The sequence below is a fragment of the Hippocampus comes genome, unplaced genomic scaffold (assembly GCF_001891065.2).
Source record: "Hippocampus comes isolate QL1 unplaced genomic scaffold, H_comes_QL1_v1.1 scaffold22, whole genome shotgun sequence".
Classification (NCBI taxonomy): Eukaryota; Metazoa; Chordata; class Actinopteri; order Syngnathiformes; family Syngnathidae; genus Hippocampus; species Hippocampus comes.
The window spans coordinates 6,652,198-6,675,819 of NW_017806175.1; the positions used below are offsets into that span (position 1 = coordinate 6,652,198).

At 41.7% G+C, this 23,622-nt stretch overlaps 1 protein-coding gene across 7 annotated transcripts in view; it reads left to right on the top strand.

Moving 5' to 3' along the window:
• The first annotated feature begins 1,358 nt into the window (after positions 1–1,358).
• lpp (LIM domain containing preferred translocation partner in lipoma) overlaps positions 1,359–23,622 on the top strand; it is a 93,373-nt gene continuing 71,109 nt past the window's right edge. For 2 of the 7 annotated variants that reach the window (XM_019897199.1, XM_019897203.1), the window contains exons 1-2: positions 8,716–8,822; positions 14,763–14,809. The gene's annotated coding sequence lies outside the window, so the exon portion shown is untranslated. The other 5 variants (XM_019897198.1, XM_019897202.1, XM_019897201.1 and 2 more) reach the window with 5 other exon arrangements.

Here is a 23,622-nt window from a genome sequence, read left to right on the forward strand (position 1 = left end):
GGACGCCAAAATAGCCAAAATCCTTTTGGTTTGTTATCAGCGTGCTCGATCCATGTGTGCTGTTTATGCTTCCTGATCGGGAAAAAAAAAAAGAAACAACATGAGAATATACTACCGCTGGCAGCACAATGCGATCAGATGCAGTAGCGTGACAAGACGATTTTGCCCGTTGTCGTGTTAAGGCCGTGACAGGCCGTAAATTCCCTTGGAAACGTTCGGCGCTGGTTTTCATAAAAGATAGCATCAATGTGTATTTGCATGTTTTTAGGTACACAACACAATGTCAGCATTGTAAGACACTGAACTATCAAGATGAGCAGAGGGGGAAGAAGTTAGCGTTTATTTGCATGAACTCATGAATGGGGAATCTAAACGGACATATACACCCATAAACATTTAAAGCGGAGGACATGTCCCCTAAAATCGAGAAAAAAAACAAACAAACCAACCCCATTTTGGATGTTTTTATGTCATTTAGTAGCTTGAAAACACAGTTATCTTCGAGACATCCATTAAAAAAAATCAAGCACTAACACTTGCACAAAATTATTATAAGTTAGGTCAAGTATGAAAGATGTCTGCTTCATTTAGTGTGGGCATTTTGAAATCCGCCTTAGTTGTTCATGGTATTGGGACTTTTCCATGTGTTTTTCTCTAAAACATAACAAACATTATTTTTCTTTTTAGTGTGTGTGTGTGTGTGTGTGTGTGTGTGTGTGTGTGTGTGTGTGAGAGGCAATTTCAAAATTCCCTCATGAATAACATGGCTTTCTTTTTTTTTATTTAGACTTGAATCTCTGAATCTTGTGATATAATCCCGAGATGAGATAGAATTTGTTTTCTCACTCAAATCTGATTTTTTTCCCCCTCTAAAAGATAACACTTTATTCTCTTTTTTTCTGTGTTGGAATTTTGAAATTCACTTTTGTGTCTGTTTTAGTCTGTTTATTAGAGTTAAGTAGAAAACCAATCAACTAAACAACCAACCATTTGTCTGTTTGTGAGCCCGTCGCTTTGGTGAGTTGGCCGGACCGTTTCCTGCTCACGTAAAGATAGAAATACATATGTTTCAAACTATTTCTATTTATCTACGAACATTTTCATTCCTTTTTTTAGTCTTCAAGAAAAGTAATGTGGTGAACATACCACCGTGTGTGCGGTGGGGCAGTGCCCTGTAGCGCCCTCAATTGACCAAAATATAGCTTCGAAATACAACCTCTGCCTTGTTTTGGATAAACAGTACTCTATTTTAATGTTGCTCATAATGGAACTTGGACAGTTTTTTTTAAACGTCGTAATTGGTGAAAACGTTTAACACTACTGTCATTAATTTGATTTTTTTTTTCTATCGAGGCAAACATACTTCCACCTAAGCAAAGAGGGCGTCGGCTCTGCGCAGGCCGGGTGACGGTGCGTCTGAGTGGGGTGTCCCGGCTGATGTCCCCGCTGGCCTGCTGCCTTACATGGGCAAACCTCGGCTTGGAATTTCACCGAGTGACGTCACTGCCCACAAAACTCTCCCATAATTGAGGATCAAGAAGTTTGGGCTGTTTTTTTTCCTGGCTATTCTGACCCTCTTCCTATCTTTTTGATTTCCTCGAAAGTTCGAAAAAAAAAAGGTAAGACGAACCGAGCCGAAACCGGGCGCGGTTGCGTTCAGCTTGACGCGAGGTTTTAGGAAATGTTTGACGTACGATGGCGACAGCTCGAGTGCGAGGAGAAGCTGCATAATCTTTGGGTCTTCGTTTTAGCAGCGGTAAGAATGCGAGAGTGTGACCGAGATTCGGACTTGGATGACTGGTGGGGGGAGGGCGTGGGCACCTGGGGTTAACACTCCAGTACTTGCCTAACTAGCATGACGAGCCGGGCTGACTCTAGCTAGTCACTAGCTAACGAAAAGACACCAAGGGAAGCTGGGGAAAGTTTTTTTTCGTCAAAACTTTGAGCGTCTCTTACTCTGCTTGTGTCTGTTTTTAGCTGAGTGGCGGGCTGCTCGACAATGCGGAAGACGGAACTATGAGCCACGGAGAGTAAAAATGTCTCGAAAATTTCGACTTTTATGTGGGGGAGAAAAATCACAAGAGCAAAACGAGCTTGCTAGCAGTTTGTTAGCCCTTTGAAGTAAATCCAGCCCTTGAGTTTAAGACGCAGATTCGTCAAACTGCCACAGGGGCTTTGAATGTGTTTATTTTTCGTGATTATTGCCAGTTTCAGAATTAGTATTATTAGTTGTGTACAGTTAAATTACAGTTTATTATTATTTTAAAGCAGGCTTTCTCAGCCAATATAGACTACATTAGTCGAAAAGTAGTCCTGAACCTTTTGAAAATTATCTCTGTACTAATTAACATTATTAAGCATCCATCAAGAAACAAGTGTGGTTTTATCCCTTCAAAATATACTTCATGTTATTGTATTGTAACGTGCAGTTTGAACATTAACACTGTGCAGAAATAATTATATAAAAATATTATTGCACTTAGAATTTAAATAAAAATTGAATCTAAATAAAAGTTTTAAAAGTGTTCTTCAAGATGAAATGACAATGTACTAAAAAGTTTAATGCAACTTAACTATACTACTCTGCGGTATCTCACAAGTGGTACGTGATCATGCATTGACTAAACATGAATTAGCATGTACAGTTAATACAGCATATAAAGCATGTACATGTCATGAACAAGCTTTGGCTAGGATCAGTGTTCGTCCGGTAATTTATAAAATAAATAAATAAATAAATAAAACAAAAATTGACCCCAAATTACAATAATTGGAGGAAAAATGCATGCAGAATTTACACTAGTGTAGCAGTGCAATGGGATGATTTACAGAACATAATTGCTGTATAAAGGAGCAGTAGTGGTTATCAGGCAGACCTTACTGGATTTTATTGCTCAATGTTTGTTGTAATAAAGTCCTATCACTGCTTTGCATACATATAACGATGTTATTTCAAAACTCACAAGTGAGCCAAGGCCCCAGCCAAAGTTGAAAGGCAGGTGAATTGTTATCTCACATGGGGCCGTTTCATTCGATACAGTGAACTCCTCGCTATTAGCTTCAAACAATGATTCCCAACCTTTATTGCATCAAGGCACATATTTTTCACAAGTCATTTTACACTTGTGTCACAGTTAAGAGATTAAAGAGCGTTTAAAGTTTTTTTTTTAAAGTGCAATGTATGAATATAAGGGTGGTAATGTAAAATAAAAACATTTGTGTGGACAGTTGATTAAGGTTGAATGAAAGTAGAAATTTTAAATTCTGTGAGCGTCAATGAGTGCTTATCGCTTAATATAATCACATTATGCTTTCTCTGAAGAAACATTCTTACTGGGAACCTTTTTTTTTTAAATCTCAAAGACCGTCCACTACTTCTCGTCGCGCCATAAAAGGTCATCAACAATGCTGCGGTTTAGAGAGCATCATACGCGCTATGCATGTGCTCTCCACAGAACACCACTTATGCAACATGGTTGCAGTCGCTTGAAAACAAATGGGTACACATGGTATTTATGCTTAATTGGTGTAAGGACTATCCGGGGAGGGGTCTTGGAAAAACAAAATCCACTGTAAAGGATCCCTGGAACCAGAAAGTTTGACAATCATTTGATTTAGGCAATTTTATGTATTTATTTACCTGCCTGCCTCCCTTTATCCATTTTCTGTATATTTTTGCTGTTTTCCAAGTTGCTGCTTGATATTTAACCCCTGTGGTGGGCTTCACTGGAGAGTGGGAGCTTGCCTTAAAAGACTCCAATGCTGCTGTTTAGAACAGTTGATATTGGTGTAACACTGTTGGCGGAAGCTGGTGACGCAGTGTGTTACCAGCAGGGCAACATCAGCATGTTGGTCTTGCTGGGTGGTTGCGGCTCGGTTGTAGAGTGGCTTGTTCAGTGACTAAAATGGTGACAGCGGTTTGAGTCCCAACTGTCCAGTGTCAAAGTGTCCCTGTGGGCCTAGTAGCACCTGCATGGCAGCCTTTGGGAAAGAAAGAAAGAAAAAAAAAAACAACTTGTGTTTTCCCTGATGATCTTGCTTGTAACAACTGTGGCGACGTATCTGAAACTTGTTTGGAACTAAAAATGTTGTAGCCCGGGCCATTCTGCAACTTTCGGGCCACCCGAAGTCCACTGACACTTGTCTCACCGGGCCAGTACAAATTTCATAACAAAGTATGATGTAATCAATACATTCTTGTTTTTCATTTTCATTTGTTCAATAACTGGAATTTTTTCTACTTAGATTTGTTTTTGCCCGTCAGGTTGAATCCTTCAAAAAGGAATGAGTTAAACAAGATATAAATTCCAGAATATGTCAAATGTTAAATGTTAAGTTAGAATGTATTACCTCCACTTAAAGAAAATAGCATGCAAAAAAGTAACCACGCAGAAGTACTGTTTTCTTCACGTCATGAATAATTAAGTAGAAAGAATGTAATCATCGTTGAAACTTATTGTATTGTATCATGAATATACAGGGCCAGTGTCCGTTCGAGCAGGGTAACCATAACATGGCTTAACCTGGCCTGCCTGGACCACCTCCCAAAAAGTCTTAATGTAGGACACTGGCGAAACCTTTTCTGGTCTAAAAGTAGTGCTGGTCATACCTGTAGAAGCTGAAACTTCTTCTCAAAGTCCTTAATGTTAACGTGATAGCTCTTAGATGACTCACGCAGAGTCGCCGTCGCATCCCCATTAAAATGTGCCTGAGTGACTGCAATGAACCCACCAGGAGGATCCGCGGCTCAAAGCGTCTTTCAACTTTAACATCATCAACACTGTCAAACGTGTCCTTTTTATTTTTTAAAAGAGCACCGCCGCGTTTAATGTAGTCAGAAATGGTTCTGAGCGACGCAGATGTATGCGGTTTGATACTGGCTGCTCTCAAGAGGTGCCGCGGCGGTAGGGCGGGGGAATGGAGTTCGTATTCTTGATTTGAAATTCACACTATGTGTGAGTCCTCCTTTTAACAAGTACAGTCAGTCTGTTTTTCCTATTAGTTTATTCTAATGCCGAGTCAAAAGCGTGCTGACATTGCAATACTGTTTGCTTCTGAATCGCCACCTGTGCAAAATCACATTGCAATGATTGTAATTGATGCGGAAGTCCCTTTGGATGTGTCTTCATTCTCAAAAATAGGCTGAAATGAATAACACTGCTACGTGTTTCCACATTAGGATATGACGAGACAATGAAGGCAACTGTTTATGTCACCTTCCTTCTGCTAGCCAGCTGACTAAATGTGTTGTCATCTGTTGGGATTTATTTACGGTCAAGCGGAGTGAAGCTGTAGCGCGTTCCGTGGCTAACGTTAGCTGCTACCCTCTAGCTAACAATCTGGGCCAATTATGATCCCTTTGAATGGTTGTGTTTCATTTGGAGTCAGGCTGTAGTGTTGTCAGTGCTCACGTTAGCCGAAAGCTGCTACCTAGCATACTAGCTGCTGACTGGCCGGCTGCTAAATGCACCCAGGTTTCTAATATCACATGTTGTCTCAGGTAGAATATTTTAACATCTTTCAAGAGGTGTCAAAATATTCATTACTCAAGTAGAGGTATAGATATTAGAATCTAAAAATACTTGAGTACAATACTTGTGCGTCCTGTTAAGATGGACGTGTTCAAGCTAATTCATGCCGATGGGTGAAACTGGTTTTGTGGGACTAACATTTCAGGGGCACGTTCCTGAAGGGTGTTACGTAGGGGACCCTGAAAAATAAATTTGACACATGCCTTAAAAAGTGATGTGTGGGGGTTTGACCACAATGTGGGCTCACAAAGCTGATGTATTTGCAACAAGAATAATGAGAAACAGTCATTCCAAGAGAGAAGAGTTTGGAGGTTCAGGTAAAACGTGGTACGTAATTGACGTTCATTGAGAGGAAAGAAATGAGCGCTTTTGTTAATCAAAAGAAGCAAATTATGTGTGAATGTAAGAAAAAAAAGGAGGGTCCATTTACTCTGCAGATTACATTGTAGCGATTAAAAAGGTCTAATTAAAGTCTGATGACTCTCCAGGAGTGCCGCAGGGGTCAGCGGTGATGAAGGTGATATTAACAGCAGCAAAGGAGAGACAGACAGAATATTATTATATTATTACACAGGCACGTCTTCTCGGCTAGACTGCGGTTTGATTCCCACCATATCCGTTGATTGGTTCTCTGTCATCATGTTCTTATGGACTGGATGTATCTATTTAGTTGAGATTTGGCATCTGCCTCCGAAAAGTTTGAGTGCCCTGGCTGTCCTGGTGGGGTTGGTTTGGAACTTTATCAATACAAATAATATTCCTGCTTGCCTCCATTAAACACCCACACGACGATATGTTGCAACACGCTGCGTACGCAAGCGAGGCGTGCCGCACCAACAATGGTCAAGTGTGCGCTCAGTGACTGTTGTGCAGACTTAATTTCCCAAGTGCTGTGTGAACTGCGATCAATCATGATGTTCATGTCTTCACTTCTTCAAAGTGGGGCATGTGCATCCTGGCAAGAAGGTGTAAGGAGCCAATGTTTTCTCAATAATGACTTAAAACGAAGTCATTAATGATGTCACGGCATTGCTACCCTCTTTTAGGGATCGATATCGTTAAGTTGTTCACAATGCTACTACTCTGAATGATACTGTTTATCGATTCCGTTCTTTCATGGTATTCTTCTTATTATTATTATTTTTGTTTAAAAAACACCAAAACAAAAACAATTTTTTTCATTTTTTTTAAAATGTAAATCAATGTGTCTTACAACTACACTAATGTAAAATAAATAAATAAATGGAAACATTAAATTACGGAAAAAAATAATGTGACAATCAATCTTTGAGAAATGTAACCAATCTCCCGCCGTGATTCTGAGCACCGACGTTACCAATCAATGGCAGCTTTTGTTTTAGACAGACACTTTATTCACCCGCAAGGGAAATCATATTTGTTAAAATCACTCTTTTTGAGCAGGTTTTACAAGACATTTTTTTTTAAACTTGCCTTTGCTCCTCTTAGCTTCTGCTAACTGCCTCTAGCTTGTGTTCCCTGCATAGTATATGCCAGCTCCCGTTTTCTATAGGTTATATTGTATATTTTATAAGGCATTTCTCTTTTTTTTTTTTTTTTAGGTGGTTCGTGTATTAGCTGATGTAAGGTTCATAATTTATTTTTTTTGCTACCTACATGTGGTTGATGTGCCAGCTGCATTTAGCCTCATTTGCTCCTTTCGCTAGTGCTTAGTGTCTGTGGTTGGTATTAGCTACCTTTAGCTAGTGTTAGGGCTCTTTTAACTAACGCTAACTTCCTGAGTTTAATATATAAGCTGCCGCAGTCTAATGCAAGTCCCTTTAGCTCCTGTCAACTGCCTGTGGTTGATTTACTGGCTGCTAATTAAGCTACGCATGAAGTCAAGGCTATATGCTTGTGAATGATTTTGCCTTCTGGTCCGACCTGGGAATGCAGAAATTGCCAGATCGACTGAGCACTCCCTTTCTATGTTGCACAAATGGCGGCTTAGTCAAGCAATGTGTCAGGGGCTTCTATTCTAGCACTTCCTCCAAAGCTGAAAAATTGCCAGGTTACTTCATACTACTGTTTCATACCAGTGATGTTTGTACAGAGCAGAGACACAGGGAAGTAAATGGTGGATCGTGGTGTTTGAAAAGAGCTTTCCAAAGATGGATCGACTTTCAATCCCAATTCCATGTCCTGGATTCAACTTTCTTCATGTTTGTCTGATTTACCAAGCAAGTGCATGAGCTTTCTGGTTATCTCTGTGCATACAACCCCCACTTTTGGAGCGTCCGCTAGCAATGATTTGTGCTGCATGTGGCAAACACGCGTTTAGCAAACACACGATGTATCCTGCAACATTGAGCAATAACAGCCGCAGACAAATTACTGTTACGTAAGAACAGATTACAAGTTTCTTGGATATTAATTTTCTCTTCGAAAAAAAAAAAAGGCCACCGGGGGAGTAGCGGAAGAGGCAGCGGTGGACAGGCAGAATGCGCAGTAATTCTTGCAAGCCACTTCGTAAATGGGATAAACACTTGTGAAGAAGCATTTTTCTGGGACACATCTTTCATTCAAACATCAATCGGCGTTACCGAGGGACAAACTGCCGCCCTGTTATCAAAACACGAGAAAACACAATGTTGTTTTGCTTGCTATTGACAGCGTTTAATCGACCCTTGTGGCAACTATGAGTTTGTACGGTTCATATTTCGAACGAACATATCGTTGAGAAATTTGATGCTTTTTCTAGCTAGGGCAACGAACGTGGGTGAAACACAGTGTCAAAGTTTGATCATTTGGTGGATGAAACGTTTTTTGAACATTTGATGGATTCAAAGTTTCATGATCATTCGTACATTCTTGGAATTGTGGAAAAAGTTTCACAGATGGTGATGAAATTCATTTTGGTATGAGGCGATCATTTATGGACAATTCCAGGACTTGTACTGTTGATGAACCCCTAACTTGGGACACTGAAAGAGATTGGCTAAAATGCCATGCCGTTTTTATGAGATCATTTTGAACATTTGCCATGATACAGAGGCTGCAAGTGCCCGTTCATCGCCGCTTGCAGCGTCCAATATTTTGATTTCAAAGCTATGCGCCGCAGTACTGGCTCTCTCTTGACATTCCCGGTGAATGCAAACCAAAAGCGACATTGCCCCTCCATTGCTGACTTCATACTTTCTCCATATTTGGAAATGTTTGCCTCCTTGCGATGCTCGACAGTGATCAGCAGAGAAGGGATGTGAGTCACTTGGGCTGCACACAACTTTGTCTGCCATTCGCCTTCTTGTTGCGCTTCCCTGATCCAAAGAAATTGTGAGTATCTTCTTTTTATTGATTGATAGTGTCTGAGGAAGCTGCAGTCTGGCGTGCGTTAAGGCTAAAATGGTTGCTGCGTGACCACAACAACAAACTCATTTTCGGCACAATTTTCTGGCTGTGCCTGTGGCCTTTGAAGACTGATGATACGAACTGTACCTTTAAGAGTGCCTATCTCCCTTGCTTCCTTTCTTCCAGCTCCCACGTTCGCACTTCAAACATCGGGTGGCCCGGTGGAGAACATGGGAGGGGGGATTGGGGGGGGGGGTGATATAGCGCTAAATGACTTTGACTTGGCTGCGAGGGCCGAGAGACGTCCCTATCTTGTCGGTTTGGCACGAGGGGCTACCACATTATCACTGAGCCTTTGAAGCCGATTAAGCACCCGTCCCTGCACCTGCTGCTATCAAACCCATCGAGTTGTGCCCCCCAGGCCAACAGTGTCGCACTTCGAAGGGTTTTGTTTTTGAACAGAAAGTGGAAGAAAAGGTGTCGCTTTGGACGTTTGTTCACATGGCAGTGATGATTTAAAAATTGGTCTTCAAGTTTTAATAAACGGTAGCCTTTTCCGTTTCAGGATAGAAAACAGTTGTCGGAAAAATTATCGTACAATTTTGATTAGGCTAGCGCTTGTTTATCCTGCTTGTCAAGCTAAACTATATTTTTGCCCTCCAAACGTGCATTTAAATGTTTAAATCTATTCATTTGGGCCCTTCAGGCGAACCTCACATTACATAGAGCTTGTTCTAAATTAACAACTACAAAAAATATTATTTTGGCCATCAATTTAGAGGACAATGGTTGTTTTGAGCTAGTTAAGCGATCGTTTACTTGTAGCTCCAGGACAGCAATGTTGGATTCCAAAGGGACTATTTTGAGTGGGAAATGGTTAAAAAAAAAGTCATGATTTGGGTGTTTGTTGAATGGCAGCAAGTTTTTAAAAAGGATAGAATCGAATCAACCATTTCTGCTTTAAAGCTGAACACATTTATCTGTGAAAGTGACACATTGCTCAGCTTTGAAGCTAGTTTAGCGCCCACCTACAGTACCTTACTGTTATCATACCTTTTATGTTTTGTAATGAAAATGGGAAAAAAACAAAAAAAAACAAAAAGGCATTTTGGGCATTTATTTATTTACATGACTGATCTTATGAAAGTGTGTCCCCCTTGCATTTTTTTAACACCAAAAAATGGTCATTGTGCGATAATTATCACACACTTTTGAAGCTAGCTCAAGCCCTATACACTGCTGGTGTCTAGTTGTAATGACATTTGACTCGTCATATGTGTAGAGCTGGTTTTGGAATTCAAAAATTTTCCCTCTAGGCTGCAAGTTTGCATTTCGAAAGGCACCCTTTTTTACTGAAAAGGGTAACAAAAAGATACACGCCATTTTGACCTTGTTGAAAATGGGTCACTGTGCTGTGAAAATATTGAGGGAAATTGGTGAAAATGTCATGATAAGGAGCATTGCAATCTGGGAATTGATCTGAAGAGGCCTGTAACTTGTTCACTTCGGTGTCTTTCTGATTCCGGCTCAACGACAGCATTCGCTTGAAATTGTTGCATGAATTATTATTATTATTATTTTTTAAGGGAGTTCTTTTAATGAACAGTAATTTGTCTGGTAGTTTAAGAGGCCTACTGACCGTTGCGCTACATCGTTTAGAAACGTAATCTGGCCTCACACTTCTTTTCCGTGTCCTTAATTTCAAGATGCTGGCAACTTGTCCGAAAAGAAATCTCGAGTCAACAAATTAATACATGATTAACGGGAGCAATTACACCCGCTGCCGATCCCGACCCAGCTCAAGTGCAGATTATCTGTCTGTCATTAATCACTTTAAAGGTTTTGATTACTTTCTGTTTTTCCCGCTTAAAGTCATCTTTAAATCCTGCTAGCCCCTTCACAAACAGCTATTTACTGTTGACGGTTTGTGAGTGCCGATCGGAGATTATCCGCACACGTGCCATCGTTGTGGCAGCGTATTTCCATTTATTCCTTTTGGGCTCGAAGCACTTTTGAAGGATTTTTGGATTTATCCCGTTAACCCTCCCAGGCCCTCTCAAGCCGGTCGGGTTGATTGAATAACCAACCGCTAGCTCTATGAGGCTTCAATCGAGCGTTACCTGTGTCAGTTTGTTCCATTTTTCTGTGTACAAAAAGTTACAATTTTAAGGATGAGTTGCTACCGTTTCACTGGATGTGCTACTAGATGTTGGCAGTCAAAACGAAAGCCGTTCATATTATCCAAGTCCTGGTGCACATTTCCACTTCCTGTCGATGAGCAATTTTTAACCAGTCAAGGAAATGCATCGTCATGAAGCTAACTGTCCCGGACAGCCAAACTAGCGCCGTGCCAGAAATGACATTTCCCTGCATCCTCCTCCCCTCTTGTTCAGCATGGGATGCCGCTAAGTGATTAAACCGAGATTAGGCAGCCGGGCCGCTGCAGGCTAACGGGACACACTTAGCGCTGTGTGTGTGAGACTGATACACTCTCAGATGGCAGCCTCGAAAGACGCTCAAATGACTGTGGTGGCCCGTTGCCAAACAACACGGCCGTTTAGAATAAAAATTAAATATGCACTAATGTTCGGATGACATAAGCAGCAAGGACGTGAGGAAACGACCCTCAACCTAACCCTTGACCTGTAACCCGAACCCTAAATCCTTCCTAAAGCTAAACCTAATACTTAACCCGTAGCCACCACCCTAGCGTTGAGGCTAGCTAGCAATGAATTGAGCGCCAAGAGCTATCATTTTCCGCTAACATAAAGTAACGCTTTTTGTTTTTGTTTTGTCCCGCAACTTCCCAGTCTCTTCGTGGACTTTGTGCTGAGTCAAAAGGTGTCAACATCCGTCACCATTTTGACACGTGGCAAACGGGACGAGCGAGCGTATTTCCACTGACTCGCCGTCGGTGGCATTAATTGCCGACATGTCCCCCGTGGTCCCAGAATGCAATTACCTACTGACCCAAATCATTTTCCTGGCCGCCTGTGTGTGTGTGTGTGTGTGTGTGTGTGTGTGTGTGTGTGTGTGTGTGTGTGTGTGTGTGTGTGTGTGTGTGTGTTGTGGCAATGTTACACTCGGGACTTAAGTTCTTACACCGCATCCATACATCACGCTGGCGCACCGCTTTATGTTCCGTGTAGTCCAGCGTGCTTGATGTAAGGCAAACATTTATCACCGTAAAATGTTTCATCGGCCGATTATTCATTTACCCGAATTAAACGTTTTCCGTCTTTTTATGTTTGATTGCATGAATGTCTTAAAAGAAATGCATGTCAAATCGCGAGTTCGGAACGTCGCCAAATATGCCATCAGCATGAGACTTAAGCGGACTTATGAGACCTCACTTGTGGATGCTTTTTTTTTTTTTTTAGCCTTAAGAGATTGTTTATGTGTCTGTTCCAGACCCCACGTGAGGATAAAATGCTTTAATTCTTCCCACCTGACCATTTACGAAACATGATGAAAAGTTCGATTGTTTCACATTAGCCGACATTTTATTGCTGGGTGAAAGCGTCTATTATGCAAGACTCATTTGTCAATCACAATTTTTTTTCTGGTTTGCATTTGGTTCTTAATTCTGATTACCTTAAATTAGATTCCACTGAGGTCCAAAACAAAACAAAACAAGCAGAAAAAGTCAGCTTAACCGAATGGAAACTTTTTTTTTTTTTTTTTGGTGGTGGTACGCTTAAAAGCTTTAACGGTGCGCTGTTAATGCTCTCCTAAGTGTGTGACAGTGGAGTGCGAAGCTTCTTATGTCATGTCTAAACGCATCTTTTAGTGGCTTGTCCCAGAAAATATTTCATTGATGGATTAACCAGTTGTATACCGTATCAACACAGTAGCGTGCGGTGTGGATCATAAATGTGTGTTTTAATGTGCGTCATGGGTTAATATTTGTCACTTTTTTTTTTTTTTTTTTTATCAAACCGTGACTTGTGTGTGAAATAGTCCAGGTCAATTCCTCACTTTTCATTAGCGATACATAGACCATTACTGGTTAAAAATAACGGGATACCGAGGAAAGAAAAACATTGGGCAAGTTTGTCATCGGGTGATCGATCGGCCATTAAAAGCTTTGATCCCGTTCACCGATCACGCACTTTTTCACGAATTTCTGCTTGTTTATATGTTTGGTTCGGTTCGGATAAGGCTATATGCAAACTAAATTTAAACACCCAACGGTAGCCCAAACTTAAATGATAAATGACAAAGGCGTCATGCAGAAGCTAAGTTGCATCTCCCATTTTCACAATGGCGGTTAATCGTCGCGTAAAAACAATAAAACACAAAGTGGACACCAGAGTCTTGCTTTGATTATGTTCTTCTCATCTCCTAATTTTTTTTTTTTTTTTTTTTGCAAAAGGTTAAGTTTGTTTGTTTGGGTTCGCATGTTCTGTCCCTTGTGTATTTGACAAAGCGAACGTATGCATTTACTGAAGCTGCAAAGGGGCTATAAATACACAAGCACAAGGCCAGGTGTGTTCATGGCTCGATGTATTTTTCATTGCCTCTGCTCGACCATTTCCAGGCTATTAGTGTGTTATGGCCCAATAAGGTTTGCCCACAGCCTGATGGAACTCATCTCCATGGTGATGCATTAGCCTATTAAAAAAAAAAAAAAAAAGACATCTTATGTCGTTCACAAAAATAGCAGCAGCAAGAGAAGAAAGGGTAGAAAGAAGCATCATTGCTTTTGTGATTGAATTTTTCCTCAAGGCTTCTGGACAATTGTTGCTTTTCAATACCTTGCTTGACTTTGCTGAGTGAATGAAAATAAATTGCAACAGTATATTTTTTCTGGGTTGTGAATGTAAAGCTTTGTACTGTATTTGGAAACATTACTTTTAAACTTTTTGGTCAATCGCAAAAAAAAAAAAAAACAGTGAGGATGCAAGTGCAACACTTTTCGGACGTAAGCATAGACGTGATGTGCATTGCCGCATATCTTTCATAATAAAAAAAAAAAAAACAGTGTATCATCGAAATAGCGCACAAAAACTTTTTGTCCTTTTTTTTTTTTTTTTTTTAAACATATATCCTGTTTTCTCTGTGCTTGTCCAGAAATAAACAAATAAGCACCACTGTTTTGTTCCCTAACACACGCACAAGTAAAAAGTTGAGGAAAAGTCTCGCTTGTCAGGAAATTATACTTGCAAAAAAAAAAAAAAAAGTGTGAAGGAGGCGGCCTGGATCACATCCAAACTGGCGCCCACCCGTAATTACGATGCGAGTACAAAAGAAGAAGAGGATGCATGGCGTCCTAAAGGGAAAAAAGAGGGGGGGGGGTGTAGGTGTATTAATTCCTATTCCTTCCTCGCCTTCCTCGGCTAGGAAGTTCAGAAAAAAAAGGAGACCCATCCTCCCTCCTTCCTTCATTTTAAAAGAAAAGAAAACAACTGTCACGTTGACTGACGCCCATCGCGCGGAGCATCTGTATTGTATCCCAGCGCCGCTACTGTTGTTCCCTGTAGTATACGCCGCCGTGTGGGAAACTGACACTGTCAATTTACGGGAACAAAAGGCTTGCGTACATCTTTTTTTTGGGGGGGGGGGTGGGGGCCCTGGAGACAAAGAGAAAATAAATAAAATAAAGAAATCACGCCGCCCCCACTTTTACCTGCATCCAAAGAGAATGTAGGACATTCCCCCGCGCCAGAAATAGCAATTTCACTCACAATTATCTTTTTCGATCTATCCCCTAACGTCAAAAGTTGCCTGGTTTCACTTTGTTTGCGTTGCGCTTCAATGCAAACTTGGCGGAAAGAAACAGCGGCGAGAGGCAAACTTTCGCCGCCAGAGATTGGACAACGCAGATGAAAAAAATGACGTGTATTTAAATGTATTTATTTTTGTGTACTCGTGTTGTTCCCCAGCTTGATTCTGAGCGTTGTGTGTTCTGTTGTGTTCTTTCAGGTGCTCTATTGTGTCATCGTTGCCATCGCCTTGTGTTAAAAGTTTTGGTGAGTGTTTTTTTTTTTTTTTTTTAATTTATTTGTTAGCACAACAAACTCTTGGGGAAAATCCCAAAGCATTTGACCTCATGTCGTGATCAAATGTTGTTAGTGACTTTGTTCACATGATTTCAAGATGTGTAGAAAACAAATTTTTCAAAGGAGACTTTTGTGCTAACCCACAATTCAAAACAGCTTCTTGATATTGGCTCACGTGCAGCCCGCATATTGATCGTTTTGTTTGCTAATGACCCGAAGTGCCTCAGGCTCTTTTAGTGTTTTCAGAAAACAATTCAACAAACAAGTCCAGTGGCTTTGATTAAATTTTTGATTCTCTATGAATGACAATGACTTGGATAACTGAGAATCTACGCAGACGTAAACAAACAAAAAAAAAAAACAACAAAAAAAAAAACCCCACAATATTCAAAAAGTTTATTGAAAAAGTTCGGACAGTCGCTCCCATTCTTAACAGTGATGCAATTTAAGGGCGGGAGGTCAAGCATGGCAACACCAAAACATCCTGAGCAAAATAAATGATCTTTTTCTGACAGTCTTCCGTGGCGAGTTCTGCTCATTGTTCTCGTCAATAAAACGAGAATTAAAACCATCAGCGTTGGCATATTTCGAGCTGCCAGTCGGAGAAACGGCGGTTGAAAGCGTGACAAATTGTCCTTGAAATCTCGTCTCATCTCGAGTGAAAAGCAATACGCAATCCATTTTGAAAAATGCGCACAACAGGCGTGACTGTCGTTGAATATGAAAATGTAGAAGAGGGTTTTTTTGGGGGAGGGGGGAACAGATGCCCAGCCGCTGGTTGAACAGGTGCTCCAAGAGTGATTCTTTATTCTTCTGGTAATAACAATCCCGCGCGCTTCTCTATTTCTGTGTGTAGGCAAACACGAGATGAGAAAAAGGACACAACCAAAGCGATACGGTGCTCTCTTTGTAACATTTGTTGATACATGTTGCGGGTCTAGTACAACCTGATGTATATTTGATGGCATATTTTGGAGGGTTTGGTGACATTTAAAGGGCATGATTTTTTCATTGGCATCCATTATTTACTGCATCTTTGATTTCTCTCTCTTTTTAAACGGGCTGCGCTAACTTTCCGACCGTTGATGTGCTATGATGAGCTTTTTTTTTTTTTGCGCTCTTCAGAGAAAGGAGGGGAAACAAAAAACTCAATTCAATTGGAAAGCATGCATTGAGAATTAAACGGGTTCCATGGTCAAAGATAAAATGAAAAAGGAGTAATGTGCTTAAAAATGAATTTAAAAATGAAACTTTTCAACGGGTGGTATTTTCTTTTTCTGTTTGAAATAATTTAACTAATCTGTAGCGGATATTTAAAATCTCCAAACGAGTATGATGAATTATACTAATTAAAAAAAAATTGGTTTCCACTTCATTAAAAAAAAAAAAAAATTCTCATTCAAAATAATGATGAAAATTGTCATCTGTCATTTTTTTGAAAAAGTTAAATTTTCATCCCTTTACTTATAATTGGTGTGATCAAAAATATTACATTTTCAAGGTTTGCATTGTTGTTGTTCAGCTTAGTACCTATCAGACATTTTTAAATCTTAAAATTAGTATGACAAATCACAAAAAAAAAAAAAAATACATTGGTAAATATTCATAGAAAAAAAAAAAGAAAAACCCTCCCTACCATAATTTAAAAACACGAAAAGGAACTTGTCTGCTTTGGCATACATATAAATAAACGGTTCCAGTTTGAAAATGTACATTTATTCTACATCCATTACACACACACACACACACACACACACACACACACACACACACACACACACACACACACACACACACACACCTTTTGGATATCTATCTATAAATTGCCTATCGAAAAGAATCCATTCATACAAGTGTAAAATCAAGTCCACTGCTCTTAATATGAAAGTACAAAAAACACAAACCACCCTGCCGTACCTTTTTAATGACTGACAAGACACAGAATTAAAAAGAGCGACAAATCCACGACTCTGAAAGATGAAAGCTATCAATGTGGCACAAAGTGGCTGTGAATGTCCTCATTACAAGCCAATTGTGCCCCCCCCCCCCATCCCTTCATTTCACACGCTTTGATAGCCATCTTTGTTCCTCCTCGAGAATACCGCTGCACCTCTTTTTGTCAAAAGACAAGGAGGGGGGGGGGTAGAAAAAAATGTGTGCAATTATGTCGTTAGGGCTAAACATAGCAGACTGTCATTGCATTCACCTCGCACCCGCTGACCCAGTCAAGTAAAAAAGAAAACACCGCATCACGAAAAGAGTTACGCAAGTGGCTGCAAGTTTCATCTGACAGCCACGGTAATAATGAGCTCTGTTCCGAGCTTTAATGTGTTAAAAATATCCGCAGGAGCATCTCCGCATTCCTGCGGTTGCTCCTTTGAAAAAAAAAAAAAAAAAAGGGGGGGGGGGGGGGGGCGGGGGGATACGTGCCAGCGATGGCTGCTTGTCGATGTCGCCTCCTCGCATTCCTGACGCTGAATCAGGGGCCAGATTTCTTCAAGCTGCCGTCCAAACCCCGAGATGAGTCGCCAGGCCGGCTGCCAACGTGAATTTCAAGAACTCGGTTCAGGATATTCCAACGCTTGAGATTGACGGACGGGGTTTGTTTTGTTGTGAATGTCGTGCTTATGGAATTGTGTGATTGCGGCTTTCTTTGCCGGGTAAACATCTTATCATGGATGTACTTTTAAGTCCTCCTTTCATTCAAGCTCGTTCCCGGCGCTCTCTTTTGTACTCTTCTCCTACCTGTGAATTTGTGCGTATGTTCCTGGTGCGCCCTGAAAAATTTCAACCCCCACAAATGTTGGGAAGGCTAAGTATAGCCAATTTGTCACAGCGCGAGTCTACATTCAGATCTCTCTGAAGTTGTCCAAAAGTCTGAGCGAGAACAAAAATTCTCCCAAGAAGCCTCGAAAAGGTTTCATTTTTATCAACATTTTGGAAAAACACCATACAGAGTAATTTGCAAATACCGCGAGACTCATGCAGCTATGGGGGGGAAAACAAAAATCCGTCAACCCTTTGAAACATCTGTAAAACGTCACTGCAATTCTGCAAATCCCTGGTGAACTCTCTGCAAATCTCACACAATGTCTGAAAGTCCTGCGAAAATTCCGCTTATTCGGCAAGACCCCAGCAAATATCGTAAACCCTCTTCAAATCTCTCAACCCCCTCGGGCAAATCTCGCACGGCCTCTGAAAATATTGTCGAACCTCCGCAAACCCTCCGAGGCTGCTACAAATCCTGCCGATCGCCCACAACGCTCGCAAACTTCTACAATACTTACGAAATGTTGAAAAATCACTGAGGATATCCGGAGAGCATTACGAGGCATCATCAAATCCAGCCAGACCTCGGCAAATCTCAAGGACCACCTGTAGATCTCATGAGACCTCTGACAATACTGTAAAACCACTGCAAAAAAAAATGTCCCAAAGAACCTCTCCGAATCTCTGTAAACTCTGTAAATCTCACCCACAAGATCTCCAGCAAATCTGGCGAGAACTTTGCAAATATGTGGAGAGATGTGAACTCGGTGAGCATTTATTTCTAAAAATTCAGGCCTGAATGAACACAAGCATTTTTCAAAAGTATTTAGGTTTGCTCGTATTTTGTGTGTGGTCTGCTGCGATCATCTCAACACAGCGCCACACACATTAAAACTCATTCACTCCCAAAGACGTATTTAGATGTCTTTTCAGACGCCACACATTTAATCCCAGCTCCTCATTTTATATTGACTGTACTTGAAAAATGCCGGCCATTTTCAGACCCTTTCAGACCCTTTTCAAGTACAATTAAGATTCTGTTCCACTGTCCAATCTCGAAACAAAGTCTTCCGAAGCAGAAAACAAAGAAGAACAGAAACTCCCGTTGTTGTTTTTTTTTTTTTTTTGCGCTGATGCATAGAATACTGATTGCGTATTGTCGTTAAGACTTGCTTTGGAAACTACGTCTTGGCGTCTGGGGACCCCACTTTTATCCCCCAAAAAATAGTGTCGGGTATGACATTCAGACCGCTTTTTTGATTGGCTGCTTTCCATTCACATCACCGTCCGCAGAGTCAAATGAGTTTCGACTTGCCGGCTTTCCCCACACAAGTGAAGATTTTTGGGTCAGAAATATCGAAGAAGTGCATCGTTTAGATTATCGGCCCGACTTGTTTTTGGACCCGGTCATTGGCCCAAACATACAATAAAGGATCATCTTTGGAGAACAATCTTCTTAAGACGTAAGAGGAGTTGACCATTCAATGTCTTTGATCGGAAAGGGGCAAAATCAGGATCAAATCAACCGTCAACCCCCCCCCGCCATTAAGCACAAGGTGGTGGGAAACCCCTGCGCATCTTGCAAGACCTGTAAAAATTCCCAGAGACTTCGGCATATTTTGAGCGACTCTCGCTCTATGAGCGCCTAATTGCCACGCAAATGACAGTGAAGAATGCTAAAAGGTCACTGTCACTTTGACGCAACCGGGCCCCAAATTCAGCCAGGGAATTTGAGATGGAGACATTTTTTTTTTCGTTTGTTCCTTCCGTCGTCGTAAATACTAGCCCGTGAGACAGTGACAGTGATTTTGACGCCTGCCTTATGAACCCTTTCATGCACCCTGTGACCTGGTAACATAATAAGCTGTCCACTGTCGTAACCGCTGTCCCTGAAAGGGTTAAACTCGGTACAAACATGTTAACATCGTATCGCAACTAAATCCAAACAAGATCCATCTTTGGATAAACACCTACTACAGCCTGCATGCAATAATTCTTGAGTCTGACACGGATTTCTGGCAAGTTACTCGTCCAGCTGTGTGGCCAAAGCAGCCCCGTGCGCTTGTTGTGACTTTTGTCGTAATACAGCTCAGGCTACCCTTTTCGTCTAAGATTCATACTCACATGTGTCATGAACAGAAAATTTCCTGAGCCACTCCCCTTAATCATCATGTGAACGAGGTTTGAATTCCTGGCATGTCTATTTTGTTTTTTTGAAAATAAAATGTAGATCTTGAACTGTGAATTTACGGCTGGCATTGGAGCTCATTTTCAAGCACCTAAACCCGCGTTACATCTTAGTTTCGACCGAAGGCCAAGGGTTTGTTTTGCTAATGCTACCATTGGAGAAAACCGCCATTTGACCCGGTCATCATTTCAGCGGCCCGGTGGTCGAGTGGTTAGCGCGTCGATCTCACAGTGCAGAGGTTGTGGGTTCGATCCCGGCTGCGGCCTTCCCGTGTGGGTTTTCTCCGGGTACTCCGGTTTCCTCCCACATTCCAAAAACATGCATGGCAAGCTGATTGAACACTCCAAATTGTCCCTAGTTGTGAGCGTTAGCGCGGATGGTTGTTCGTCTCTGTGTGCCTTGTAGTTGGCTGGTAACCGGTTCAGGGTGTCCCCCGCCTACTGCCCGAAGACGGCTGGGATCGGCTCCAGCCTCCCCCGCGACCCTTGTGAGGATAAAGCGGAAAATGAATGGATGGATGAAGGTTCCACTGCACAGTCACCCGTGACATCATCATTTCAGTGTGTCGCAGTTGTTAAAAAGTCCTCGACATGATGAGGCAAGGTGGTCCAGAGCGGCTGTTCCCAATGAACGTGCCGCTATTTGCTCGTGCCACATTGCCGCCGGTGTTTTCGCGTACACCAGCGTCTGTTTAACAAAGCGTCCTGATTGCTCTGTTGCCGGCACCGTGTGGGATTTGGCGCCTCATTAGCATCACATTTGGCACATTTGGGATGAGGGAGGCGGGCGGTGCTGCGCCGCGCTGTCACAGGGGTAATCATCGTGTTGATTTTGTGTTTACTCTTTCGATTTAGCTGGATTATTCGGCATGAGACGCGGGGCACAAAAAGGTGAATTTGGTTTTGAACTCATTACGCTTTAAAAGTGCCTGCAGAGATCGCTGGAATTGAAAGAGGCCGCACAAAAGCACCTCACAATGCTGGATGCTGTCTTACCTGGACATGATTTTTTTTTTTTTTTAAGCAATGTGTGTCTGAATCTTGAAGATTACTGAGATGTTTGTAAGCCCCGCCCAGGAAACCCTGACTGGCCAATCACAGTGTAGCACAGAACAATGTTAATTAATTTTTGGGCGGGATATACAGTATCGATTTTGAGAATTTTAAAGGGTAATTATTCAGTTTTTTTTCCCCTTGTTTCCAAAATCCATAACTACCACCAAAAATATGTACCCGTACTTGTATTAACCGTGAGATATGTTGATAGTTTACAACATTTTCCCAAACATAAAGCTTTGGGGTCATCCACATTGGCATTTTTTTAAAGCCTCCCCTTCAAATTTTCATGTCATTTTCACATCATTTTTGTCCACCCCAAAGTAAAGCCTTGTTCTCCTTGTTACTGTAAAATAACGCATGGTGATATGAGCTCAAAATGCTAAGATGATGCTACTAATGTGAAGCTAACCTCAGATTACATTTTCACACAGTTTTGAAATCAGATGCCAGCGTCTCCAGTTGGTCCCGAATGCTGCTGCTCGCCTCTTGACTGGTGCTCGTAAGAGGGAGCGCAGAACTCCTACTCTGGCATCCCTTCACTGGCCCCCTATAAATTTTCAAGTTCTTTTCCCGATCCTATTATTTGTTTTTCAGCTAGCCCTCTCCTTGCCCATCTTTCGAACTCGTCTTGAAACTCATTTTTATTCTTTGGCTTTTGACTCAGCATGAGACTTTGAGAATTTTAGTTTGACTATTTTTGTGCTCTCTACTTTCTTGGTTATTAATTTGTTTTATTGTTTATTGTTGTATGAATTATTTTTTGCTCCATGTAGAGCCCTTTGTGTACAGCGGTGGTGGTTGTTTTAAAGTGCTCTGTCAATACAATTGAGTTGAGATAAAGCTCGAGCTGAGCCGCGATGATCATCATCATCATCATCCTCCTCCTCCTCGCAAAAGGAAAGTGAGTAGGCGCCTAAAAAGGGGTAAATAAGACACGCTTATAGATGGACAGATGTGATTAAGATGGACCGCGGTGATTAAGAAGCTGATATAGATACGGCTCGGATAAACAGCCTGAGCCGGGAGTCAATTAAAGTCCAGAGCTGGCCAAAAACAACTCGTTTTAACTTTTCAATTAATCTCCTTTGGGAGCGCTGAAAATGCTGCGGAGTGAGCAGCGAGGCGCCAAACAGCTGCAAGCCCGCCAACCCAAGGCCAAAACTCTGACCTCAACCTCCAGATGCTTTCAGGCAAACAAGCTTTTCATTAAAGCATTCGGGTTTGTCTTCCGAACTCGTCGCCTCTTTCACACAGTGATGCTGCATCAGAACAATCGTTTGTGTTTCTCACAGAACCCAGCGAAACGGGATCGTAGTGCGACCGTGTGCGCTTTCAGACGGTGAACTGCAAAAAAAAAAAAAAAGTTTTCGAGGTTAAAATAAGGAGCCACCTCGAGACAATCGTTTGTTGCATATTTTTAAACTCAACACATTTTTGTAAAACTATGACACTGTTTTCATCGGTCGCATTTACCTAACGATAACAAGCGTTACAATTATATTATTTTTACACATAACGTTAGTGTTTTCAGCTGGTGACGCTGTTTGCTTGTCACCATTATAAACAAACATGCGTACAAAATAAGGAGCCGCCTCCTAATGACAAAGCATCCAATTGTTTCTTGCATAATTGCACATAGAGGCATTTTTGCTCGGACATGCTCTGTTTTGTCTGAACTTGACTTGACTGTGAAGTTGCCTGTCATGACGAACTGTATTTTTTGCTCGGAACTGATTTTTGGTGACTTAGAGCATTTTTTCATTCGTCACATTTGCGCAATAACACAATTGTCACATTCACTTGGAACAGAATGTAGAAGAACTTCTGATGTTGAGCCACATGCTGCTTCACCTTATCTAACGACGAGCGTTACGTTACATGATCACACGACGGCCCGTTCCGTCTAAGCGCCGCGTCGGACGGGGGTTGTTTTGTTGCGTTTTTGTTGAGAAACGCTAACTGGTGTCGGATCGTTTGAGGGGCGGATTAAACCCGGCTAAACTTTGCGTCGGGGCCCGCAGCGATCGACATCTCTTGCGAGTGCTTGCCTTCTGCGGATAACAAGTTAAAACGTCGGAGTGGGGGTGCGGGGGGGGTGGGGAGAAAAAAAAAGTCCACATTTTAACATTCGTCATGGCAGAAAAGCAGCCAAGTAAGAATCCACAGGCGGCTGGCGGTTCATGCAAAGGTTAGCTCAAGTATTCAGGTGGGTTTAATCGTGATGCAACGTCACCGCGGTTACAATACAGTACACTGATGAAACAAATCTAATAAAATGCCTTTTTTTTTTTTTTTAAATCTCATTCATTTGCCCTCCAAAATCAGATGCTTGTGAAGTTCAAGTTTAAAAAAAAAATAAATAAAAAAGGAACCCCGTGGTGAGCTTAACCGCGTGCTATTGTGTGCAAAAGGCAGTATGAGGAAACCTTGGCGCACTGTGACATGATGGAAGTTTTTTTTTTTTATCAGGGTGCCTAGAGCTGCTCATTGTTATGTGTCGGCCGTATTGCTCTTCTTTCTTCGAGAAGGGCTGGAGAAATCGGCCACGCGGCTGCCAACTTTCCCCGAGACGAAGTTCAAGTATGCGGTACTAAGTCGAGACGAGCAGATAAATCAACCTTCGCTCTCTTTTCATGAGGCCGCGTTGAGATAACGTGGACGCTAGGCCGGATGATAGAGACTCTTCCAAGTTGAGATTGATGCCCGCCGGCGTCGGCGATGTGGCGTTTCACCGCTTCTTCATCTTCTACGGTTGGCGTTGTCATTCG